At 41.1% G+C, this 10,847-nt stretch overlaps 1 non-coding gene across 1 annotated transcript; it reads left to right on the plus strand.

The window, feature by feature from the left end:
• The first annotated feature begins 3,034 nt into the window (after nt 1–3,034).
• LOC118491946 lies at nt 3,035–3,141 on the plus strand. Its single transcript, XR_004892391.1, has one exon. It is a non-coding gene; the product is annotated as a small nucleolar RNA R71 (small nucleolar RNA).
• The last annotated feature ends 7,706 nt before the right edge of the window (nt 3,142–10,847 follow it).

Below are 10,847 nucleotides of genomic sequence, written 5' to 3' on the forward strand. Positions count from 1 at the left end.
AGGACTTTTTGGGTAAAGGCTTGGGCTAAAGGTGGGTAGTTGGGTTAGTGGTTAGAAAAGGGCAAAAAGCGTAAAAAGCGTCGGTTTTCGTAAAACATTTTGTTTATATATATATATATATATATATATATATATATATATATATATATATATTTTTTATGAAGTATTTCTTCAAACAAGCTTTTGTTTTAAGAGCTTTGTTTGTTTATTTCTACTTCATCATTTTTTTTTGTAGTCACACGAAAACCGAGCTTGTTACTAAAATAAAGGGTAAAAACAAAAAGGGTTTTTGGTGGGTAAAAAGGTTTTTAGGGTAAAGAAATGAAAGGTTTAGGCTCAAAGGGGTTAACTAGGGGGAGTTTTTAGGTGGGTGAAAAGAAAAACGAAAATAATGGTTTTGAAAGAAAAAAGGGTTAGTCCTAATGCCTCCATCATTTACTTACTTGGGTTTAAGTTGGTAAGGACCGGGAATGAATCGTCGTGGCAAGTTCTAGAGTCGTAAGAACCAAGCGGCTATTCACACAAGAAACGAAAAATGAGCATTTAGTCTAAAGATGTGTATTTGTATGCTCAATAAAGGCTCAAAACTCACTTTTTGTGGGAATGAGTTTTTTTATGTGATCAAGTATATATAATCAAATTTTAACTAAGCTTGTCATGCCGTTTCGTAATTTTCGTATGTTGGTTCTTTCTATCACGACGCTATTGGTTGTAAACTTGTAAAAATATAACCTTATTAATCTTAGAATTCCCAACATAAACTTTAGACAAGTAAAGAAAAATTGAAAATTTTTGAAAAAAAATTTGGGGTGATTAGCGGTTCCAATAGAGTTTTGTGTAAGGCTTGTTTTTAGGACTTGCAAAATTTCAAGGTTTTAGCGTCCCCCCCACACTTAAATTACACATTGTCCTCAATGTGTCCCAAAAAATAAATTTTTAGGTTGATTAGATGTGTAATATGGTGTTAAAAGCAAAGATTTTATGTTACTGGCAGTCTGGATACGGCCCCGTGGGGACCGGACACGGCCCCGTGTTCAGGTGCCATTAACGAAAATTAAAGGAAAGAAACAGAAGCCTGGACATGGGGGCGTGTCTGGTGAACACGGCCCGTGTCCAGTTACCTGAACTGGGCGTTTTTCTGCAGGGGGTGCAGCACGGGGCCGTGTTGGCTGAGCACGGCCCGTGTTGAACCTACTGTAACGGAGAAATTGTTGACGTGTGGCCTTGTTCTTGTGCATCGGTCCATGTTTCTCGGTTCCCTTTTCATCCTTTACCACCATGAGTGCGTTTTATTCCTGCAAATTAAAACTAAAAGATTAAACTAAACTAAGGATAGTTCCGCGGAATGCCTCCGTGGTGCGCCACGTTTATAAGGGTCCTTGGCTAGACCCAATGTGAGGCTATATGTTTTCTGAGTGGGATGTTTGGTATCCCATGTTGCACCGTCGGAGAGCAGCATCCAAACTCGAATCAATAACCTTCATGTAGTTGACCGGGTCGTCGTCCTCTATTCTCTTCCCAACCCCGAATTTTACTTCATCATCTCCGTACCTTAGGGATGAGCGTTCCGTCATTCATGTCTACCACTGCTTGTGCGGTGGCGAGAAATGGTCTCCCTAGTATGAGGGGGACTTCGGTGTCTTCTTCCATATCGAGTATGACAAAATCGGCCGGATAAACAAATTTGTTTACCTTTACTAGGACATTTTTGATGACACCTTGCGGGAATTTGACGGATCGATCAGCAAGTTGTATGCTCATTTTTGTAGGACTCGTTGTTCCTAGGCCGAGTTTTTTAAACATTGATAAAGGCATGAGGTTAATGCTAGCCCCAAGGTCGGCTAGTGCATTACGAACGGGGGAGTCCCCGATCGAGCAGGGAATCGTGAAGCTTCTAGGATCGATTTTCTTTTGGGGAAGTTTGTTGAGTACGAGGGCAGAGCATTCTTCGCCTAAGTTAACTAATTGCAAAGTTTCAATTTTCTTTTTATGAGTGAGGAAGTCCCTCATGAACTTAGAGTATTTGGGCATTTGGGTTAGGACATCAATAAAAGGAATATTGACATGCATTTGTTTTAATAAACTTTCGAATTTTGCGAATTGCTCATTGGTCTTTTGACGAATTAACCTACCGGGGTACGGAACTCGAGGAGCCTTGGTAGGCTCTGATGATGGAGGGGAGTTCTTCTCCTGCAGAGGCGGGGGTATAGTTTCTTCTGTCGGCGGTGGTGCTTCCGCAGGCCCCACGGTGCGGTTTCGTAACGTGATGAGATGGACTTGCGCTTTTGGGTTTGTTTCGGTATTGCTTGGTAATGCACCTTGTGGTCTCTCGGAAAAATTTTGAGCTAGTTGATTTAATTGTTTTTCTATGTTTTGAATACTAGCTTGTTGATTTCTAAAATTTGATTCTAATTGTAGAAACCTTTCCGAGTTTTTCTTTTCAGTGTCGGAGATGAGGCGAGATACAGTATCTTCAAGCCTTTCTCGTCCACCTTGTTGTTGAGTGAAATTTTGTGACTCATTTCTTGGTTGTTGAAAGTTTGTTCGTTGGGTTTGTTGGTTACTACTATTGCCGGGCTCTCTCCAACCAAGGTTAGGGTGGTTTCGCCATCCTTGGTTGTAAGTGCCCGTTGGAGGACCCGACGGCCTAGGTCTATTGTCAATGTAGCTTACCGACTCTTGTTGATCGTCTGTTTCTTTCATACAACTCCAATTTTCATGTGGCCCACCACACCCTTCACAAGCCATAATCGAGACTGTTTTTGTCATTTCCAATTTTTTTATTTTTGAAGAAAGAGCCTCGATTTGGGCTTGTAAAGAAGTGCTTTCGTCAACCTTGTGGGCGCTCGGGGCAATAGATTTATTGCCTCGGGGAGTGTGCCACTGAAAATTGGTTTGAGCAATTTCCTCAATTTGGTTATATATTTCATGCGGGCGGCGATTACCTAAAAGTCCTCTGGAGCTAGAGTCGAGTGTCTGCCTTGTGTGTGGCAACAACCCATTATAGAAAGTGGATACTTGTTGCCATATCGCAAGGCCGTGATGTGGACACTTTCGCAATAGCTCCTTGAACCTTTCCCAAGTTTCATATAAGGATTCCCCGTCCTCTTGCGAATATGTATTAATTTCAGTCATTAATTTAGCCGTTTTAGCTGGAGGGAAATACTTATATAGAAATTTTTGGGCTAGTTCATCCCAGGTGTTTACCGATCCAGCTGGGAGGGCATTGAGCCAAGCTTTTGCTCGGTCTTTTAGCGAGAAAGGAAACATTCGAAGGCGGATGGCGTCATTTGATGCTCCATTGATCCGAAAGGTATCACATATTTTTAAGAAATTAGTAATATGTAGATGGGGATCCTCGTCCGCAAGCCCATGGAAGGTTGCGGAGTTTTGGAGCATCTGTATCAAATGCGGCCAAAGTTCGAAGTTATTGGCTTCAACATTCGGTGCATTGATAGCGGCACCTAGGTTACCTACGGTGGGTCGTAGATAATCCATGAGGGTACGTTGGTCCGCCATTGGAAGTGGATTCCCCGAAACTTTCTCTTGGTTCTTGGCTTTTAGTCTTTTTCTGAGAAAGCGTTCGGGTTCTTCTAGAGGTTCTTTTATGTCCTTATTAGAAGTGGAGCTCATACACTGCGTAGGGGTGGCATCTGGTTCCAAGTCCTGCAATAAAAACAGAAAAGAATGCTGGTCAGAAGGTTCACCACGGCCCCGTGCTCAGTGAACACGACCCGTGGTCGGAGTTACAGTGATTGTTTTCCAGATCCCAGTTACTAGAGAGTTGGACACGGCCCCGTGTTGCACCGACATGGCCCCGTGGTCAGCCTTCTGTAACTTGGAAAACTAAAAACTGCCAGTAACAATGCTGGGCACGGCCCGTGTCCGACCAGGCACGGCACGTGCTGAGCTCTGCAGAAGCTGAAAAACTAAGAAAATCCTAAAAATTAAAAGAAAAAAAATAAAAAGATGATTAGGCCGTTGATTCCTAACTTTCTTAAAATCCTTGTGTCCCGGCAACGGCGCCAAAAATTTGATGCGTGCGAAGTGTAGTATATTTTTGATGTATATTTTAAGCCCTTTTTTTTACACTTTTAGCCAAGTTTTAAATTTATAAAACACGATATTTACTAACACTAAACACACATATGGGCAAGTGCACCCATCGTGGACGTGGTATAGTGTTGGTAAGATACCGAGGTCGTCCAAGGACACAAGAGCTTTTAGTACCGGTTTATCCTCAACGTCTAATCAAATCAAAATGTTAGAAAAGGTTTTTAAACTAAGAAAATAAAAACTAACTAAATGCTGAAAAATAAAATAAAAATAAAAACAGATAGACAAGATGAATCACTTGGATCCGACTCGTGTATTAGTATAACCTTTGATTATTTTCTCACTTTTGCACTTGTTTAAGAGATTATTGATGTGAGTAAAATGCAACATATAAATTACATCAAATGAGCCATAAAACTAACCCTTTTTAAGTACTAATGTTGGAAAAAGTGTGCTTTTGTCTTCCTTTTGTATTTTCAGGGTTAAAAGAGCTTAAATGAACAAAAGAAGCAAAAATGCAGCCAAATCCAACATAAATACAAAGAAAAGGAAGAAACGTGGCATGCCCGACTCCTCGACAACATCTCCCAAAGCAAAAACAAGAAGAAAGCTGAGCATGGGGTTGTGCCCAGCTGAGCATGGGGCTGTGCCCAGCTGAACACGGGGCTGTGTCCAGCGGACACGGGGCGTGTCCAGCTCAACACGGGGCCGTGCTCAGCGAGCACGGGGCAGTGTCCAGGATGGTCAGCCCTGGCAGAAAAGACAAAGTGATAGAAGCTTCTATTGCCCACCACGGGGCCGTGCCCAGCGGACACGGGGGCGTGGTCAGAGTACTGCAGGTGCATTTATTGTAATTGCGAATTACAATTAATGAAGAGAGAGAGTGTCAGACAGGCACGGGGCCGTGTCCAGCGGACACGGGGCCGTGCCCAGGCTTCTGTTCAGCCTATAAATAGGAGTGCTTGGCTTCATTTCAACTCATCCCTTGGCACACCACCTCTCTCACACTTCATCCACCACCCACCACCACCATAACACCATCATCCACCACCATCATCCATTGTCCATTATAGAGTGTGTGAGTCGTCTCGGGATCCAAGATTGATCATAAGAGTTCTTGACAATCAAGGCCATGTTTGCCTAAGTCTCTTACATCACTTGGTGAAGACAAGTGTTTAGTATAATACTTTTTATTTTTAATCTTTTGCACTTTTTATTTGGTTTTGTTTTAGTGACTTTAATAACTAGTTACTTATGTTGAAGGTGATCTTTCCTTATCGTTTGTCCGTGGTGTCTTGGCATTATTTTACTGTCTATATAAAATAAAAGATTTTCACCATTCATATCTCCACGGTGTTGGCTACCTGGTCGGGGGTTAAGGGAACGGTTTGGTAAGGGTCTTGCCCTTGTTCAGCGTTTAGAGGTCCTGCTTGGGACCTGGGTCAATTTTAGTAGGATCTCCTTCAATGCCCATAGGTATTGGATGGCGGGGATCCAAACTCTTTGACCCCCTCATAAGTTAACTACTATTAATACTATAACCCGGCTATTTAGGACTGTATCCCTGCTGACTCAGACTACTTAGCCGAGGGTAACGTCACCGCCAAAAGCGGGGCCTACCACAATTTGCATTAATAACTTAATTCATTATCTTTCAATAATCCGACCCTTTAGGATTGTATCCTTGCTGACTCAAACTACTGGGTTGAGGGTAACGTCGCCTTCAAAAGAGGGGCCTACTACAATAACTAAGATAATCTCTTAAACAAGTGCAAAAGTGCGAAAATAATCAAAGGTTATACTAATACACGTGTCGGATCCAAGTGATTCATCTTGTCTATCTGTTTTTATTTTATTTTATTTTCAGCATTTAGTTAGTTTTTATTTTCTTAGATTAAAACATTTTTTTCTCACTTTTTGATTTTATTAGACGTTGAGGATAAACCGGTATTAAAAGCTCTTGTGTCCTTGGACGACCTCGGTATCTTACCAACACTATACTACGTCCACGATGGGTGCACTTGCCCATATGTGTGTTTAGTGTTAGTGAATATCGTGTTTTATAAATTTAAAACTTGGCTAAAAGTGTAAAAAAGGGGCTTAAATATACATCAAAAATATATTACACTACACACGCATCAAGTTTTTGGCGCCGTTGCCGGGGACACAAGGATTTTAAGAAAGCTTAAAATCGACGGCCTAATCAGTTTTTCAAAACCTTTTTAAAACGCGCGCACATTTTTCTGCATTTTAGTTTAGTTTGCATTTACAGTAGCCTGAACACGGGGCCGTGCTCGCTGAACACGCCCCCGTGCTGCATTTTTTTAGTTAGATACCCAGATACAGAGTCTGACCACGGGGCCGTGCTCGCTGAACACGCCCCCGTGCTCAACATGACCAGTAACTTTAATTAAAACGCCTAGATACAGACCCTGAACACGGGGCCGTGTTCACCCAACACGGGGCCGTGTCCAACTTCTGTTTCCGTCTTATTTTTATTTTCTGGTCCCGAGACTCAGTTGTGGTCTGCTGAGTGATTCTTATGGATCAATACTCAGGAGGTTACAACTACACCTATGATGAGGATGATTATAGGGGTAATTATTGCACTCATTGTCGTAACGCACGCTCGGTTCAATATAATAACTCATATCAACCATCCAATTCATACAACCATTATGAGGAGCCCAGGTACGAGCCATCAACTTCATACACATCCTATGAAGACCAAAGGTATGAACCTACTCCCTCATACTCATATTTTGATGAACCAAGGTATGAGCCTTCATACTCATACTTTGAAGATTCAACATATGAGCCACCACCTTCATATTCTTATTATGAGGAACCATGGCGTGAACAACCCACCTCATACGAGTACTATGAAGAACAAAGTTTCGACCCTTATCCATCATATACTTACAATGAAGAACAATGGTGTGAACCATCTACTTCATATGAGTATTATGAGGAACCAAGGATCGAGCAACCGGATTCAAGCTTTGAGGATCCAAATTCTTTCAATCTCACCGAAGTAACTAATAGGATATTAGAACACATTAAAACTATCGAACGTTGCATAAAAGAATCTCGCGCAAGGGAAGAGGAATCTCGCGCAAGAGAAGAGTTAAAAAATGATAATAACGTAGAGATAGTTGAAAGTATAAAAATGGAAGAACAAGAAAGTGAAAAACCGACACATGAGTTAAACAACGAAAAAGGTGAGTCCGATAATGCTAAAATTCAAGAAGAGTCCAATTTTGAAGAAATTAATCTCTTGTCACCTACTTTCGAAAATCATTGTTTAGTAACCCCTCATGCTAAGTTTTTAAAAGAGTTAAACACTAGTTCTAAAATCAAAGACTTAGTAAGTGTTAAGTTAACTAATGATCAAACCTCGCTAATAAAAGAAGATCCTTTTGAAATTAACATTACACCGGTTCCATGTTTCTTTCAAAATTCATTTATTAGTAATATCACCATTGATAAAGATCTTTGTGTTAACATAATGCCTAACTACATTTTTGAAAAATTAAGCATTAGTGATTTTACTCCACTTCAAATTCCCATTTTTCTATCCGATCGAAAGGTAATGAAATCAATCGGTGTAGTTGAGGATTTCTTGGTTCAAACAAATCAAATGGTTATTCCAACCGACTTTGTCATCCTCGATGACGCTCCTCTAGTCTTGGGAAAACCTTTTGTAAAAACTCATGACGCTTTGAAAAACCGGAAGTTTAATAATCTACCTCTTCAATTAGGGGCATTCAAAAGGAGCATAGATCTTGAGCGCTCAATGAAATATCCTTTTGGCAATAATGACCCCCTAATTGAAGATGAGCCTGAACCACCCGATAAGGAGGGTCTAGCCAAGGACCCTTATAAACGTGGCGCACCACGGAGGCATTCCGCGGAACTATCCTTAGTTTTAGATTAGTTTAACTTTTATGCTTTCTAGTTTAGTTTTAATTTGCAGGAATAAAACACACTCGGGATGGTGAAGGATACTAAGGGAAGCTTGACCCAACACCCCATGCACAAAAACAGAGCCTCTCGACAATTTTTCTTCATTGCAGCAAGTTCAGCACGGGGCCGTGCTCAGCCAACACGCCCCCGTGCCCAAAAATCTGCAGAAATGCCCAGTTCAGGTACCTGGACACGGGGCCGTGCTCACTGAACACGCCCCCGTGCCCAGCCTTCTGTTTACTTTTGGTACTGGCAGTCTGGACATGGGGCCGTGTTCAGCCAACACCACCCCGTGTTCAGCTACCCAGTACCATAAAATCTTGTTTTTAACCCACTTTTACACATTTTAATCAACCGAAAAACTTATTTTTGGGACACATTGAGGACAATGTGTAATTTAAGTGTGGGGGGATGCTAAAACCTTGAATTTTGCAAGTCCTAATAACAAGCCTTACACAAAACTCTATTGGAACCGCTAATCACCCCAATTTTTTTCAAAAACTTTTCATTTTTTTTACTTGTCTTGGTTTAATTTGGGAATAACAAGTTCTAAAAAGGTTATATTTTTATAAATTTACAACCGATAGCGTCGTGATAAAAAGAACCAAACAAGAAGATTATGAAACGGCATGACAATCTTAGTTAAAATTTGATTATATATACTTGATCACATAAAAACCCATTCCCACAAAAGTGAGTTTTGAGCCTTTATTGAGCATACAAATATACATCTTTAAACTAAATGCTCATTTTTCGTTTCTTGTGTGAATAGCCGCTTGGTTCTTACGACTCTAGAACTTGACACGACAATACATTCCCGGTCCTTACCAACTTAAACCCGAGTAAGTAAATGATGGAGGCATTAGGACTAACCCTTTTTATTTCTACACCATTAATTTTCCTTTTTTTTTACCACCTACCCAAAAATCCCCCTAGTTAACCCCTTTGAGCCTAAACCTTTTCGTTTCTTTCCCCAAAACAAACACCCTTTACCCACCAAAACCTTTTTTCATTTTAAACCCTTTATTTTAGTAACAAAGCTCGGTTTTCTTGTGAGACAAAAAAAAAAGAAAAAAAAAGAGATGAAGTTAGCAATAAACAAACAAGCTCATCAAAAGAAACCTTGTTTGAAAAATGCTTCATTAGAATAAAAAAAAAAGTGAAGAAAAAAAAAGAAGAAAAAAGAAAAAAAAAACAAAGTGTTTTACGAAAACCGACGCTTTTTACGCTTTTCGCCCTTTTACTAACCACTAACCCAACCACCCACCTTTAGCCCAAGCCTAACCTTTCACCCAAAAAGTCCTCTTGATATTTACAAAGGTATAAAGTTAAAAAGGAGGAGGATTGATTGCTTGGCAAGCTTATGGTAGGAATAAGTTCCATGCCGCTCTCGAGTGATTCACAAAAAATACACCTTCGGCCGAGTGTTGAGTGATCCCCCGTGAGGTATGTGAACTTGTATATAAATGAAATTTTAAAAAGGCATGTTATGCCCAAATAAGTAATTTCTCTTATGAAACGTTCTAAATAAATCACAAAGAGGATTGTAAATAGTATAAAAATAAAACCCAATAAAGATCTTGGATTCCCGACACTCAAGACAAGCCCAAAACCTTCTCTTCTACCCATTCCATTTGGGAGTGTAAGCCACATATTAAAGAGTTTTGCTTGAGGACAAGCAAAGATTCAAGTGTGGGGGTATTTGATGTGAGTAAAATGCAACATATAAATTACATCAAATGAGCCATAAAACTAACCCTTTTTAAGTACTAATGTTGGAAAAAGTGTGCTTTTGTCTTCCTTTTGTATTTTCAGGGTTAAAAGAGCTTAAATGAACAAAAGAAGCAAAAATGCAGCCAAATCCAACATAAATACAAAGAAAAGGAAGAAACGTGGCATGCCCGACTCCTCGACAGCATCTCCCAAAGCAAAAACAAGAAGAAAGCTGAGCATGGGGTTGTGCCCAGCTGAGCATGGGGCTGTGCCCAGCTGAACACGGGGCTGTGTCCAGCGGACACGGGGCGTGTCCAGCTCAACACGGGGCCGTGCTCAGCGAGCACGGGGCAGTGTCCAGGATGGTCAGCCCTGGCAGAAAAGACAAAGTGATAGAAGCTTCTATTGCCCACCACGGGGCCGTGCCCAGCGGACACGGGGGCGTGGTCAGAGTACTGCAGGTGCATTTATTGTAATTGCGAATTACAATTAATGAAGAGAGAGAGTGTCAGACGGGCACGGGGCCGTGTCCAGCGGACACGGGGCCGTGCCCAGGCTTCTGTTCAGCCTATAAATAGGAGTGCTTGGCTTCATTTCAACTCATCCCTTGGCACACCACCTCTCTCACACTTCATCCACCACCCACCACCACCATAACACCATCATCCACCACCATCATCCATTGTCCATTATAGAGTGTGTGAGTCGTCTCGGGATCCAAGATTGATCGTAAGAGTTCTTGACAATCAAGGCCATGTTTGCCTAAGTCTCTTACATCACTTGGTGAAGACAAGTGTTTAGTATAATACTTTTTATTTTTAATCTTTTGCACTTTTTATTTGGTTTTGTATTAATGACTTTAATAACTAGTTACTTATGTTGAAGGTGATCTTTCCTTATCGTTTGTCCGTGGTGTCTTGGCATTATTTTACTGTCTATATAAAATAAAAGATTTTCACCATTCATATCTCCACGGTCTATATGGAGGTATGTTGGCTACCTGGTCGGGGGTTAAGGGAACGGTTTGGTAAGGGTCTTGCCCTTGTTCAGCGTTTAGAGGTCCTGCTTGGGACCTGGGTCAATTTTAGTAGGATCTCCTTCAATGCCCATAG

This window comes from Helianthus annuus, chromosome 4 (genome assembly GCF_002127325.2).
Source record: "Helianthus annuus cultivar XRQ/B chromosome 4, HanXRQr2.0-SUNRISE, whole genome shotgun sequence".
Classification (NCBI taxonomy): domain Eukaryota; kingdom Viridiplantae; phylum Streptophyta; class Magnoliopsida; order Asterales; family Asteraceae; genus Helianthus; species Helianthus annuus.